The following is a 15,744-nucleotide window of genomic DNA, read 5'->3' on the forward strand; positions in this document are numbered from 1 at the left end:
GCAAAGCCAAATGAGCTTTGGAAAGATCTTGGCTGGAATTTGCATGATCTGATCCAGTCGCCCTTGCTGGAAGGGCATCCCTTACTCAGATAGCTTTACTCCAGTAGGAAGTGAAAGTCCTGGCTCTTTTGTGGACTTTTCAAACAGCAATGAGGCATCATCAGTACTTCCAAGACTGATGTACTCAAAATCCACAGACATGTCCTTCTTAGAGACTCTATCACTAACTCTCTGTGTGATGTGAACAGAGCATTTTCCTTCTCTCTGACTCAGTTTCTTCTCTGAGGAAAGTAAGCCAGGCTTACAGATTCATAGACTTTGTTCTAGGGTACCATCCTCAGTGAAGGGAATTGGAGAGCAGAAATATCCCCCAAGGAAACCCTCCAGATGAAAGTAGATCACTGGAGAGCTTGTCCCCGAAATTTACTCCTTCACACACATGTTCACATCACACGTATGTGAGCTTTGCTCTAACACAAACTTGTAGAAAGACCTCAAGCACCCACCCTCCCTGATAATTAGACAAATGGAACAAACTGTAATGTTTTCAGATGTCATCCCTTTCTGACATCAACAACTTATTTTTTTTGAAATCTTAACCACCTCACAAGTAGGAATCCAAGGTGCCTGTCCATGTGCCGTCAATCATCTTTGTGAGCCACTGGAAGAGCCAGCTCCACCACCTCCCTTGTGGGCTAGAGGCATGTTCCAAAGATTTTCTGGAGCCAATGTCCCAAAAGGTGTTTAATCCTTATTGTCCCTGGTGAAAGTTTCAAGAAGTGGTCTCTTTTTCTGCAGCTACAGGCTTTCAGTTATTGATTGCTCAATGCTGCTGTGCCTGTGGACCTTTGAGACCTTGGATCATAGCGTGCCAAACACTGAGGTGGAAAGCTACCTGAGAGCCCTTCCTGGCTTGTCCCCACCAGTCCCCTGGGCTCAGAGGAAAGTTAGTTTCTGTCCTTGGTGCTGATTCATGGAGCTCGAGGCTGTTAGGTGGGGCAGGGGAGAAAGCATAATAAGTGATGTAAAGAAGGCCTGAGTTCAAATCTAGCCTCACTTACTACTGGTGTGATCTTGGGCAAATCACTTAATTTCTGTTTGCCTCAGCTTCCTCAGCTGTAAAGTGAGGATAATAGCAGCCTCTACCTTGCAGAATTTTGAGGATTAAATTTGTGAAGTGCTTCCCATGGTGCTTAATAAACAATAGGATCTATATCAATTGATCAATAAATAGCTATTTCCCCTTCCCTTCACCCTCTGAGAAGCTGTCACTGTGAAATAAGAAGTCTCATTTGAAAGGGAGCACATTCTGATGATGTCTTTGGTGAGGGAAGGACAGAGCCCCCTCCCTGCCCTGAGAAGACTGCCAGTCCTCAGCTCCTCAGGGCTCCATCTCTTAGGAGAGGCAACTTCCTTTGCTCAGGCTCATGCACTGGCAGAAAGGTCACTGTTTGCACCTGGAGCAGATCAAAGTCCTGCCAGATCTTGTTTGTCCATTTTCCCACACTATTCTCTCTGCTGCTTTGGCTTTCTTCTCTCTCCTACAAATTCAGTCCAGAAAAAATCTATGGACAGATTTTCTCCCTTCAAAGGTTCCTGTAAGCTTTTGTTTTCTGTCTTTAAGTACGTGTGTGTGTTTCCCTCCATAAACAGGACCAAGGGGAAAATCTCCAAAAACACAAGCACATAAACAGACATACACAATTAAAGGTGAGTAAGACAGAAGCAAAGCAGCAGAGCCATGAAAATCAGGAGGAAAGTGAGAGCCAGCTCCAAGGACTCTGTGCTCATCCCAGACCTCAGACTTGAATCAGTCATGTGCCTTGAATGATCTGGAGGATCGAGGACTGAGGCCTTCCTCTCTCCACATTTGTCCCAGATCAAAGGTCACAAGTGTGTCTTTCTGCAGGAACGAGCTCTGAGGACATATTCTCCAGTGAACTGCTTTCCCCTGGATGGTTCCCTTGGGAGACTCCTGCTCTCCAAATTCCCTTGCTGCAGATGTCCATTGGGGAGGTATCCAGTAAGGGTATCCAGAATGCCTCATGAATTCAGTGCCAACTCTGATTCTTTCTCAGAGATGGGGAACACACTGAGAGCCTCTATTGAGGGTTTCCATTCCTAGTCTGATGTTCCAAATGGAATTCTCTGTCTGCACAAGGGAAATAAAAGTGTCCTTCCCCACTTCTGGGGTCAGAGTTAAGATCTCTAGAAGGTTTCAGAAGCCTAGGAAGAGATGGCTTTGTCCCTTCCAGTGGGTGGGACTTTGTTGGGAATGCCTTGGTATCAACCAGGAAATAATTCCTGTGGGGACAGAGGAGGAAACCTGAAGGGGGGAAATCATGAAGGTGGACAGTCTTGCAAGTGTGCTAGGATCATGGCATGAATATTTCTTCTTCTTTTTGTTAAAATAGGGGAAATAGCTTCCAGAAATTCTTTTGACATCCCTGTTCATCCTTAAAAAGATAATAAAAACCTCACAACACATAGGTCCTACTCTCAAGAGTAAGTCAACAAGTCAATTGGTCAACATGCATTTAGTAAAGGCACACTAAGTGCCAGGCACTGTGATGAGTGCCTTTATCCTCCCAGGCATGCTTGTATCTATCACCAGAAAGCTGAGGGAGGAGTCTGGGGACCAAGAGTCTAGAAGACCAGAGGTAGGAAAAGACCTCAATGTTCCTGCATTTCAAACATTTTGTCATACATAATCAAGCTGAGCCCTGAGGTGGAGCAGAACCTGATCCAAATCAGAGTTAGCTGGTAATGGATGCCAAACCAAAATCCATGCCTATTGGCTTCCAGCACAACTTGTGTGTGTCCTGAGAATATGGGGAAACTGGGAGCAAGGAGCCCAGGTAGAAGCCCAAGAGCTCCCAACCATCTGTAAGTCTGAGTCAAGGAGCCAGGTGAGACCCAGGGAAGGGAAGGAGGTGTGGAAGGGAGCAGATTCCCAGAGGAGAGAGGGAGACAAAACTCATAAAGGAGGGAAGAAAACCTGGACTACCCAAATATCCCCAGAGAATGAGGAGGCCAGAAGTACCTGAACGTCTGATGCAGAGGGTAGCATGGACATGTCTCTCCCCCCACTCTCCACCTCGTTAACCCCAGTGATGACATCCTCTGTCACTTCAGGGTTCAACTCCTTGGACATATCCATGAAGCCTTCCCTGGCCTGAACTGTTCTCATTCAGAGTGTGTGTGTGTGTGTGTGTCTGTCTGTCTGTCTGTCTGTCTGTCTGTCTCTCTGTGTCTGTCTCTCCCCCACCTCTGAACATTTAACATAACATTTGCTTGTCACTCTCTCTGACAAGTCTTCCCACATCCTGCCTTTGGTGGAAGTCATTGGAACCTCAGTGGTATGGTGGCAGGAATCCCAGATAGAACCTAGCAGACACCTGGGTTCAGATCCCCCACATTTGGCACTTGCTAACTATGTGACCTTGGGCAAGTCACATCACTTCTCTTCATTTCTCAGAAAAACAGAGATAATGATTAGCCCCAGCAACGGCCATCACCCAGGGTGTTAGGGGGATGCTTCAGTGTCTTTACCATCCTTCATGCCAGTAATGCTCTTCCTCCTCACTCCCCACCCCTGATTTCCTTCCCTTTCCAAAACAACCTTGTATTCATCTATTCTAAACATACTCATGTGGGGAGGCAATGCATTCTCTCCCTGGAAGAGGGAAGCTTCCTGGGGACAGAACTGGCTTCTTTTCTCCAACACATAGAACAATGCATGGAACATAGGTGCTTCATGAGACTACTGACTCACTTGAAGAGATGAATGGCAGTTATCCAAAGGGTCAGGAGAGGAACCAATCAAGCAATTGCGTAATTAACTAATTAATTAGAAAACAAGAAATTATCTGTGTCCAGCCCAGGGCAAGGTTCTTGTTTTACGAACAACAATGAGACAGCCTGTGCCCTAAGTGAGGATATAGTCTATTAAGAGAGACAATGGGTATGCACACACGTATATATATACTAAAAATCCAGATAAAGTAATTAGAGGATTGACCCAGACAGCTGGGGATGAGAGGACCAGGAGAAGACTCCTATAGAAGGATATGATCTTGGGAGCATGTCCTCATCTGTGAAATGGACAGGCAAGAGGCTGGATGGTTCCCTTCCAGCTCCAAGACTTCAAGGCTAGGAAGAGAGACACAAATATGGCAGCCAGTATGATAAGGATGACATTCTGCTTCACCATCCCCCCAACGGGGGAAGAAGGCATCCACAAGAGGGCCCTAGGGGTCTTTATTCCCTCCATTCAAACCACAGAGAGATATCAGGCCAGTCCGGGTAGAGCCATCCCATCTCACCTCCATGTTACTGGTGCACCTCTACCTGACTTTGTCTGCCTTTACTGAAGCCAGGTCAGCAAGCTTCCAGAGCACAGACAGGATAGGAAGCCTTGTAGCCACTGTGGAGGGCAGGAAACAGTTCCCAGGACTCTGCCCCAAACACCCCAGCTGCCCTCCCCAAGTCTTCCTCTCCTCTCTGCACCTTCAACATACATCCTGTGCTTTCACACTGGAGGTCCGCCTTGGATGTCCTTCTTCACAATGCAGCCTGCTAATGTCCCGTCCATCCTCCCAGTCCAGTCCACATTCTGCCACCTCTGTGAGCCCTTCTCTGATGAGAGAGCCCACCCAGTGGAAGATGGGGGAAGGCATGGTCCCTGGCTGCTGAACAATAGGTCCAGGCTCAGGATTATAAGTGGTGGCTGAGGGAGAGAGGAGGAGAGCTCCCTACTCTGCCCCCATCGCCACCCCTACCCTCATCCTACTCCCACCTCCCTCAGCAGGGATGAGTCACTGTCCCCAGGGCCCTCCACGCCTGCCTTCTTCCTCAGCTAGCCAAAGACAGCTCATGGAAACAGGAATGACCTCTGCTCCTCCTGATCCACCCTGGCCCACCACACCCAGACTCTAGAACCCTCAGGAGTCAGAGAACAGAAGCCAGATCTCCATAGCAACACAGTTCACTGGTCTCCCACCACTGGTTAGTAACATCCCGGGATGGAGAACCTCCGAGACCAGGAATGCACAAATTAGCCTTTAGCAAACAATGATGTCATTTCTTCCTCACAACCCAGATTTCCCTAAAAGATCTGCTAGTTCTTTAGGCTGGCCAGATGGTGCCAGCAGCAGGGCTTCCTGTGGTCTGAAATCTGGATGGCATGACCACTGAAGCTCCTTGTAACCCTCATGTTCTCTGCTCCCCAGTCCAAAGGATATGGTGAGGCCTCGGCTAGCCCCGTTACCAAAACTAGGAGACACAGTCTGCCCCTTTTTCCATGCGAGATGGCTGCAGATCACACATACATACACACACTCACACATACATACATACACATACACACAAATACACATGCATATCTATACATACACACATAAACATGCACACACAAAGCCTCCCATGCCTCAGGGCTCAAATCTGACCTCAGATACTTACTAGCTATTGGTGATCCTGGAAAGGTCACCTAACCTCAGTTTTTCTCAGTTTGCACAACTGTAAAATGTGGGTCATAATAGCACCAACCTTACATGATTGCTGTAAGAATAAAATAAGAGAAAATTTCTGAGTGCTCAGCACACTGCCAGGCACTCAGTAGACAATAAAGCTTTGTTCCCTCCCCCTTTTCCCTCCCCTCCTGAGCAAGCCGGAACCAACTTGTGTCTTAGTTTGGGACATCTCAGCCCTTTGCCGGCTCCATCCTTCCAGATCACCATTCCAAGGGGAAGCCCCTGGGTGGGTGGGCCCTGCCCAGCCTCTCTGCTTCAGAGAAAAAAAGAACAGAGGCAGCTCCATTTGAGTTGGAGAAAGGCCCCTTCAGAGGCAAAATGAAGGTAGCTGGGGGTGGGGGGTGAGAAGAGAAGGGAAAGGGGAGAAAGTGGCGTGGGAGAGACAAAGAGGACGAGACAGAAAGAGACAGAGACAGAGGGGCAGACAAAAACAGAGAGGGGAGAAGGGAAGAAGAGAGGTGGAGGGAAGGAGACAGAGACAGAGAGAGAGACATGAAGACAGAGAAGACAGTGACAGAGAGAGCGTGCTGTTATGGAGACCTTAAGGAGGTGCCAAGCTGAGTTCTGAAGGAAAGCCGGGGTTCTGCAGTACAAGGTAAAGATGTGGAGGGAGGACATTCCAGAGCTGAACTTGAAGGGTCTTTGTGACTGTCTGGGGGCAGGAGATGGAAAGCCATTTCTGGGGAACAGCTGTCAGGTCGCTTTGACTGGAAGGAAGGAGTAGGAGGCAGAGTGACCTGGAAAAGCTAGTTGGGAGTCAGAGGGGGTGGGCTTGGAAGGCCAGGTTGCATTTAAGTCTAGAGGCCAGGGGTTTAGCTTGTGTTTGAGGAAGATTCCTTTGGCAGCTGCAGATGAACAAACGGAGGCAGGGAGACCAATTAGGAGGACTAGAGGGCTGAGCATTTGAGTGGAAATGATAATAATTCTAAATAACAAAGATAATAGTAGTCATGTTCATAGCAGCAGCAGTGTGCATGTACATAGGGCTTCAAAGTTGGCAAAATGTTTAACAAATATCACCTCTTTGACTCTCACAACAAGCCTGTTACTGTCACCCTCATATTACATATGAGGAAGCTAAGCCTGAGTGGCTAAATGACTTGCCCAGGTCACCTCGCTAGGAAGTATCTGGGGCTGGATTTGAACTCAGGTCTTCCTGACTCCAGGCCCAGTATTCCATCCAAAGTTCAGGGGAAAGACTAAGAGATAATGTGCAAGTGAGGGTAAAGACTCTAGGGCTCATTGGAAATGAAGAGAGAACAGTGAGGGAAAGGGAAAGACTGTGATGCTGAAGTCAGTGCCCCGCCATGCTAATGACCACTGGCAGAGGGAAGCTAGGGCAGAGGGGTTTCAGGTCAGGCTGGGTTTGAGCCAATACCCTGAGATCCTGTCTGGGCTTCTGTGAGATTGGGCATCTAGTTCAGCTCTTTGACTAATTTAGGTTGTCCTTCATTAAGTCAGGTTCCCATGTCTGGAGTATTGGCTCTGGGTCCAACACTGAGAAAAGTTTCTTGTCCTTTGTCCTTGAAGAGGACCAAAATGACATCATTATATCAGTGTCAATGGTGCATCTTCCTGGGGCTGATCAGACCAACACAAGCTTGGAATGCTCTACCACAGGGTGGGCACAAATAACCCTTGTGAACATTTGGTGGATGCTCTAAATTTGTACATCTATGTTTCGTTTGTGCTGTTTCAATTCTGCTTTGCTTATAGAGCACAGCACCCCTTCTGATGTGGGCATGCCATGCTGAGCTGTCCTGTGCCAATGTCTCCCAAGTTAAACAATCAGTTCCAAAGTTCTTCAGAGAGATTTTGAGAGTGTCCTTGTATCACCTCTTCTGACCATCATGTGAATGCTTGCCCAGTGTGGGTTCTCCATAAAAAGTCTTTTAGGCAAATGCACATTTGGCTCTTGAATAATGTGGGCAGCCCATCGGAGTTGCACCCTCTGCAGAGTTTGAATGCTTAGCAGTTCACTTCGAGCAAGGACCTCAGTGTCTGGTACCTCATCCTTCCAGGCGATCCTCAGAATCTTCCTAAGACAGTTCAAATGGAAGCGATTCAATTTCCTGGCATGGAGCTGGTAGATGGTCCATGTTTCACAGGCATCCAACAGTGAGGTCAGCATAACGACCCTGTTCAATTTGTTAGTCAATCTCATACCTCTTCTCTCCCATACTTTCCTGCGGAGCCTCCCCAACACTGAGCTAGCTCTGGCAATGCATGAATCAACCTTATTATCAGTGTGTACATCTCTGGAAAGTATACTGCCAAAGTAAGTGAACTTATCCACAGCATTAAGAACTTCTGTATTTTCTGTAACTGATGGCTCCATGTGTGCATGGTGTGGTGCTGGCTGGTGGAGAACATCCGTTTTTTTGTTAGTACATGCAGCAGTAAATTGATTCATCCTCTGCTGCATCTCAGCTTCAGAGGCTACACTGAATGCACAATGATCTATGAACAAAAAGTCATGCGCCAACTCTCCCTCCACTTTAGACTTTGCTTGTGGCCTTTTCAAGTTCAACAATTTACCATCAATGTAGTAGATGACCTTGTTCCTGTTCTCATCATCATTAAAGGCATCCACCAACATCATGCAAAAAGCTTGGGAGCAAGCACACAGTCCTAATCACTCCACTGGCAACTGGGAAGATGCAAGAGCATCATCCATTCTCCAAATCCTGTGCAAGCATGCCATCATGAAACTGGTGTACAAGATGGATAAGCTTCTCCATGCAAACACATATTGTCTTCAGTAGTAAGCGACCATGGCTGTTGCTCTTTCCAACTCCATTCCTCCCAAGAACTCCCTGTCAAGTCTGGTAGTCTGAGCCTACTCTAGAATTAAAGTCACCCAGAATGAGAAGCTTGTCCTCTTTTGACACAGAGATAAGGGTTTCTAGGTCTTCATAAAACTTCTCTTTGACCTCATCAGGGTTCATCTTGGTGGGAGCACAGGCACTGAGGATGGTGGCGTGGCATTTTTCTACAAGCGGCAATCACGTTGCCATGAGTCTGTTGCTCACTCCTTTCGGGAAGCATTTTTGACTAGCTTAGTTTTGATAGCAAAACCTACACCAGCTTCATGGTACTCCCTTTTACAGCAGCCACTCCAGAGACACATGTATCCACCTCCACCTTCAGTAAGCTGGCCTTCTCTTGCCATCCTTGTCTCAGTCAGGGCTGCTATTTGGATGTGAGACGTGCTGAGTTCTCTCACCACAACAGCTGTTCACCTTTCAGATCTACTGGATTTCATGTTGTCCATCAGCATGTGCACATTCCATGTATTAATGGTGAATAGAATCATCTTCACAAGAGTTTGTAGGGGGTTTTTGTGTCTGTGTTTCAACCTTAGAGTGGGATCTCTACCTGCCGTGATAATTAGGCCAAGGTTTGGTAAGCAGACAATTTTAAGGGCACTCATTCTAGCCCCCTTCCTCACACCAGGAGGTGAGCAATGGGACCCTTAAAAGGCTGCTCAGACACCCAGGGAGCTGCTGAATCCCATGGCTGTTTCCAATGAGAAGACAACCCTATGACCTGGGTGGCCCATGTGCAGGGTTGTGTCCACACCTGCTGTTTTGTCATTTGCCTGTCGCCACAGGACTCTGAGATAGGCAAAAATGGGAAAATGATATGGGTGATGTCTTTTGATTTGTGCATAAATTGAGTTTAGGTGAGGCAGAGGTGCATGAAATAGTCAACCTGACTCTCCTCTAGAGTCATCACAGTCCGGTGGCAGGACAGAAGTCAAGATGACTGGAAGTGACCCAAGATACAGTGGATGACCTTGGTGCCTTCCATGTCTGACCAAGCTCTGAGCGCTCCACATCGTCTGCTTCAGCCGTCTTCGTGGCCCTGGGAACAAATTGTTCACTTCCACCCATTTTCCTGGGGAAGTCTTCACAAGCTTGGGGAAACATCGCCCTAACTCACCAATGGCTTTGACATCTGTTGGTTACCCTCAAACTGGTTCAGCCCATCTACTGAGATAGTTTGTGTGACATACTCCAGCTTCTTGTTGGGTGAATCACCAAAGATGGATGAGCAGCCCTGGAAGAGGCTGAGCAGCCTTCACACCAGAGGTTCTAGTCTTCCCTGAACACCCTACACCCCAGTGATAAATAGGTAATAGACAAAGAGGACATGAGGGCAAATGCCCAATCTAACCCTTCTTGGCTGTGAGACCCTGGGAGGACACTGAGCCTCTCTGGGGCTCAGTTTCCTCAGTGGTGCTGAGGGACAGTATCTGGTATTCCAGGGCCCCACCTTCTCAGGGTTCCCTTTTACTTCTATTGTCATCATAGGCACCATTACTGTTGTGACTGTTCTTAGGCAGAATCCTGAGGAGCGCTAGGGTAGAAAAGGGGCTTCTCTTTCCTGGTGGATGAGGATTGGTGGAAGGAACGATACTTGGTCCAGGCAGGAATGAAAGCTGGCCTCTTCAGCCCCAAAAGGTAGTCCAGGGGCAATAAGGGGAAGAGGCAAAGAGGCAGATTGAAGCTTGGGGTCAAGGCCAGCTTTTTCCCAGTGTTAACTGTCCCAGTGTGGGATGGAATGCTTTGGGAAGTGATGGCAGCCCTTTACGGGAGGACTTCCACCAGAATTTGGACAATTCTTTGTCAGGGATGGGATAAAGGGAATATTTACTCAGGTACTGGCTGCACTCATTGACCAGGGTCATGCTAGGACTCTCTCCCTGCTCTGCCTTTCACCATGGAGTTACTGAGATTCTGCTCTAAGGTAGGCTGTGTTAAATGAGGCACCTGCTGAGCACCAGCCCTCACTCCAGGAAACCACTCTGGGTGAGCCCTCTGCTCCCATCTCCCCTGATCTCCTTCCCTAGGCAGCTAGGGCTCCCCTGCAGGCACTGTGGCCTGAGCTCCCTTTGGTGGTGGGTCCATCAATCTCTTCCAGCACCTCAAGTTTCTGGTATTCATCCCCAGTTCCACGTGAAAAAGGAGAAAACCCTGGCAAATGGAGGCCATAATGAGAAATCTATTTCTGCTTCTGGGGGAGGGGGGCATGAAGGCCTGGCTGGAAATTGCTCAGCTCCTCATCCACTGGAGCAAGCAGGGAGAGGTGTTCCCAAGTCTGCAAAAGGGCCTGGGGTGCCAGTCTGTCCCTACCCTGCCAGCATCTGTAGCCAGCTCTAGAAGCTGAACCATCCTAGGCAGCCCTGGAGAGGTCTGGGGGGTCCAGAAGGTTAGAGGCTCAGTCCCTGCAGTGGCTGTAGACAACACTTCCCATGGAGCCTGGACAAGATGCATGGACATGCATGCTCTGGGACACCTGTCTGTGTGCTTTGGGGCTTTGGTCAGAGCAGCCTCCTTTCTCCAGGAAAGAGTCTGTCAAAGAATTGGGGGGGGGGGCCTCTGTAATTAGGGCTCCTCCCATTGAGACTGAGGAGGCATTACTGTCCCATCCCTGAACTACAGACATGCAGGTCAGCAGAGACCATCTGCTTTGGCTGCACCTGCATCTCCTCTGGACAGACAGGGTCCTAGTCTGGAGACTGACCACAGTACCAGGGGCATCCACAGGGGCTCCTTTTCCTCTTTCATATTGCCATCAGATGTGAATTGTTCCCCTCCTTCTGCCCATTTTCCTTGTATCCCCTTTTAGGTTCCCTTGGAACTATCCTCATTGTCACTTCTCCATCCCAATAGGGAAGGAGACAGTACGAATCCTGTCTTACAAATGGGGAGACTGAAGTTCAGGGAAGCGAGGTGACTCATCCAGGGTCATATCCACAGTTCCTGAGCTCACGCTTTCCCGACCACTGTACATCCCTCACTTTAACCCAAGGCTCTGGGCAGCCAACCAATCCATCTGAAGCCTCCAATTCATCTTGGATTTCAAGGATCTTGATAGTCAACCTCCCCAGATTCTTCTCCCATCATTCCTCAATCTGTTACCTCTGTTTTAGTCAAACTCTTTAGTGTCTCTTGTATTCACCAGGCTCCCTCCCACCTCTATACCATTGAACAAGCTATGCCTCTCAAATGAAAATGCCCTTCCTCTTCTCTCTACATCAGTCATGATTCAGTAACCCTGAAGCTTTCCTTGACTTCAGTTGCAATGGTAGCTCCCTTCTCTACTCTCTACAGTCACTTGTGGTCTATATCACCCAACCCCTACTAATTAATTAATCAATTGCCTAATTCAACCTGATAAACTACCATGCACAGAGTCCAACTGTGGGCTCTGATTTGGATGCAAAGATGCCTTCAGATCTGCGTTGGCCTCTAGAACATCATAGCTTGATTGAGGGATAAAAAGTTCTCAGCCAACTAGACTGCCAGACAAAAGGTGCTGGAGGAGAGGCTCTGCCTGCTACCAGACAGAATCCTTTTAGTGGAGAGTCAAGGAAGGCTTCTGGAAGAGGAGATTCTGCCTGCACTGGACCCTCCCAGATGGAGAGGCTCTCAGTGGATGCTGATGGGCTTCTAGGCAGGCCAGGAACCCAGACTAGGGAAACCCAGTCTAGGGGAACCCAGACAGGGAACACTAGGTCACAGACAGAAAGTTTAGAGTGCTTGTTGCCCCATGTTGTTCCCCAGTTCAAGTCTGTAGCTGTGCAATCTCCACAATGGGGCACTAGGCACCCAGAGTCAAGGCTGAGCCTCCTCCTCCCCTCAGCTCCCAGCCACCAGGAGGCTCAGAGGGCAGACTCCCAGTAGGCTAGGCTGTCCCTGTGAGGAGAAACAAGAAGGAGCTTGAGGTCCTGCAGACCCTGCCCCCATCCAGGGGGAAGAAGATGAATGACTTTACTTTGTCCAGGCTCCAAAACCAACACAGATGAGCATGTTAAGGATGCAGGGTGGCCTGAGAGGAACTGCTCAGATGACTCGTTGTCCCCTGGGCCAGGCCTGCCCAGACTAAGGATGATGGGGAATGAGGGAGGCAGAACTCTACTCTCCCCTTCACCAGCTAAACTGTGGACAGCATGAAGCAGGTTGCCCTGGAACTGTGCTAGCCCTGAGTCTGCTTCTAATTGATTTCCTGGTGCTATCAGGAGACAAAATTTTCCTGCTTAGATAAGGAGGTGAGCATTGATTTTGGACCTGCCCAAGATCACACTAGCAGCTCAGCAGGGGTGAGGAGCCCAGGGCAATAGCTGCTGGCCGTGAGCATTCAGTGGGCTGCCTACCCTGCAGAAGGAGCCAGCAATTCTACACGCACACATGCACACACAGACATATGCTCAAACATACATACACATATACACACATCACATATATACATGTACATACATAGACATACTCATAGATACACAAACATATGTACACACTCACACCACACAACACACATATACACCCAGTACATAACATGCATGTACATAGACACACTCATACATGCACACACACACCACACACAGACCCACATGCACATGCATACATAAATATACACAGACACACACATGTACACACATAAATACACACACACTCACATTGGATTTCAGCCTGCATCCCTGAACTTCTGGGACACTTGGGGTGGCTACAGAGACGAGAGCTAACCCTGGCCCATCCTTTGGGGGCTCTTAGACCTGACTGTCTCAGAATCCTCCTCCTACCTTGAGGAAGGGAAGCAACATTGAGACCCCAATGGTACTTGAATGAGGCCTCAGGTTTTCTTTCCCGTTGTAGGTTCTCAAACATGCCTCAGATTGAGGGGTGCGAGGCCCAATCAGGGACTTTCCCAGAATGAAACCTAGGATGTCTCAGAAAACTTCCTCCTCCTCCTCACCATCCTCAGTCCTGGCATCTTTTCCCACTCACTCCTGACCAACAGGGAGGACCCAGGAAAAGCCACAAACTCTTTCCATGGGAGGAAAGAAGCTGCAGACATAATACATCTCTCCCTGGGCCAACTTCCCACACACCAGAGAGCCAGGACCAACACACACACCCACCTCAGAGGAAGTTTCCCAGGGAGAGACTAAACAATGCCCCTCCCCCAACCTCTCTCTGCTGCAGGGGGCCCGAAGTCTCCCTAGCCAGGCACAGACACTGCTCTTGTTTCTCCCGAAATCTTCATGCCCCAACTTCAGCCACATGACCCTCCTAGTCACCCAAGCCTTCTTGTCAGACTACCAAGACAGGAGCAAAGCCCGCCCTGATGGTTTCTCTGGCCAGGGTGCTGATCCCAGGAACCATAAGGCCACAACTGATCTCCAAGCCAAGCAAACACTGGCAGCTTCCCTGTATGGTGGCCTTCTAAGGGAAGAGTTTATCATTCTGGAAACATCTTTTAAAGCCCAACTGCACACTTCTGAGTAGGAATACTGCCGCCTCTCCCCTGGGCTGACTCACCCTCTGCTGCTACGAACCAGCAGTTCTAGTGGGCAGTGATGCAAGACACTACTACAGGGTTGGCTGATGGAATCAATGTACAAGCCCAGGCTACCTCTGCCCATGAGACAGCCCCGTGAGACTGAGGCACAATTGGCAGGGAAGAGGAGGGCTGGAAAGAGAACTGCTCTGAGCCTAGAAGGGCTTGGGTTTAAGACAGGGCTTTGACTATTGCTAGTTGGGTGACTGGAAGCAAGTATTTCACCATATCGAATTTCCCCAAATATCAAATAGGAATAATGGCCATCACAGTGTGTACCTCTCAAATGGATGCTGATCTCAGAGCACTAGGGACTTGTGAGCTAGGCTGGGCTGGGTCTGAGACAACAGCTGCATCACCCTTTGTTCCTGCTGAGCAGAGCTCCAGGATCCACACTGCACAGACTGATGCTAACAGCTATGAATGCTAACACACCATCATGGCAACTCAAGGCCAGATGACTTGTGCAGTGTGACTCCCCTGGTGTGTCACTCACTGCATCCCAGAGAGGATGATTATAGATGAGGTAATTATTCCTTACCCTTCTAGGATGAGGTCCTAGGCACTGAAGAGCCCCAGAATGCATCTCTGTGTGCTAGGAAAGGGTATTGTTCTCTAGCTTAATGTGTATGTGAGGAGCAGACCCCAAACAAGTCTGAGCAACAGCTCCAGGGAAGGGAAGGGAAGGGAAGGGAAGGGAAGGGACCAGGTTATCTATCCCTTGGGGTCTAAGTACCTGAGGATGGAGAAAGATTAAGAGCCAGACAAAGATAAGACACTGCTAGGGAAGGCTTTGTGTATTTTGTACTTATAATTAAGCAGGATACGTCCTGTGGGATGAATAGTATTTAGGGTGTCATGGTATAATCATCTTGCTTAAGTGAATTCTTGTCCTAAAAGCTGGGATCTTGGGTTAATCAAACGCTAGATTACTGTGGTCATTTACTACTCTGTCTTGTGTACCTAATCTGTTCCACTGGTCTACCACTCTATTTCTTATCCAGTACCAAATTGTTTTGATAATCACCACTTTAAAACACAGTTTGATATGTGGTGCAGCTAGGCCACCTTCACATTTTTTTTCATTAATGCCCTGGATATTCTTGTCTTTTGTTCTTCCAGATGAATTTTGCTATTTTTTCTAGCTCTATAAAATAATATTTTGGCAATTTGATTGATATGGCACTGAGTAAATAAATTAATTGTTATAGAATTGTCATTTTTATTTTATTGGCTTAGTCTACCTATAAGAGATTGATATTTTTCCAGTTGCTTAGCTCTGACGTTATGTGTATGAAAAGTGCTATATAATTGTGTTCATATAGTTCCTGGGTTTACCTTGGCAGGTGGACTCTCAAGTATTTTATATTGTCTACAGTTATTTTAAATAGTATTTCTCTTTCTATCTCTTGCTGCTGGGCTTTGTTAGGATGCTGATGATTTATGTAGGCTTTTTTCATATCCTGCAATGCTGCTGAAGTAGTTAATTATTTCCGCTCATTTTTAGTTGATTCTCTTGAATTCTCTAAGTATCAAATCATCTGCCAAGAGTGATAGCTTTGTTTTCTCATTGCCAATATTTTCCTTCTATTTCTTTTTCTTCTCCTTTTGCTAGAGCTAACATTTCTAGCTTGATATCAAATAATATCAAAAGTAGTAATAATGGGCATCCTTGCTTCACCCCTAATCTTAGCTCCCAATTTGTCCCCATTATAGATAATGCTTGCCAATGGTTTTAGATAGGCACTACTTAGCATTTTAAGGAAAACTCATTTATTCTTCTGCTTTCTGGTGTTTTTAATAGGAATGAGTGTTGTATCTTGTCAAAAGCTTTTACATTGAGATGATCATATGATGTTTCTTGGATTTT

At 47.7% G+C, this 15,744-nt stretch overlaps 1 long non-coding RNA gene across 1 annotated transcript; it reads right to left on the minus strand.

Moving 5' to 3' along the window:
• Positions 1-474: 474 nt before the first annotated feature.
• Positions 475-4,911, minus strand: LOC140531134 (uncharacterized). The gene is made up of 3 exons (XR_011976293.1): positions 4,521-4,911; positions 4,326-4,426; positions 475-4,152 (listed from the first exon to the last, which is right to left on the minus strand). It is a non-coding gene; the product is annotated as an uncharacterized lncRNA (long non-coding RNA).
• Positions 4,912-15,744: the final 10,833 nt, after the last annotated feature.

This window comes from Notamacropus eugenii, chromosome 1 (genome assembly GCF_028372415.1).
Source record: "Notamacropus eugenii isolate mMacEug1 chromosome 1, mMacEug1.pri_v2, whole genome shotgun sequence".
NCBI classification, from domain to species: Eukaryota; Metazoa; Chordata; class Mammalia; order Diprotodontia; family Macropodidae; genus Notamacropus; species Notamacropus eugenii.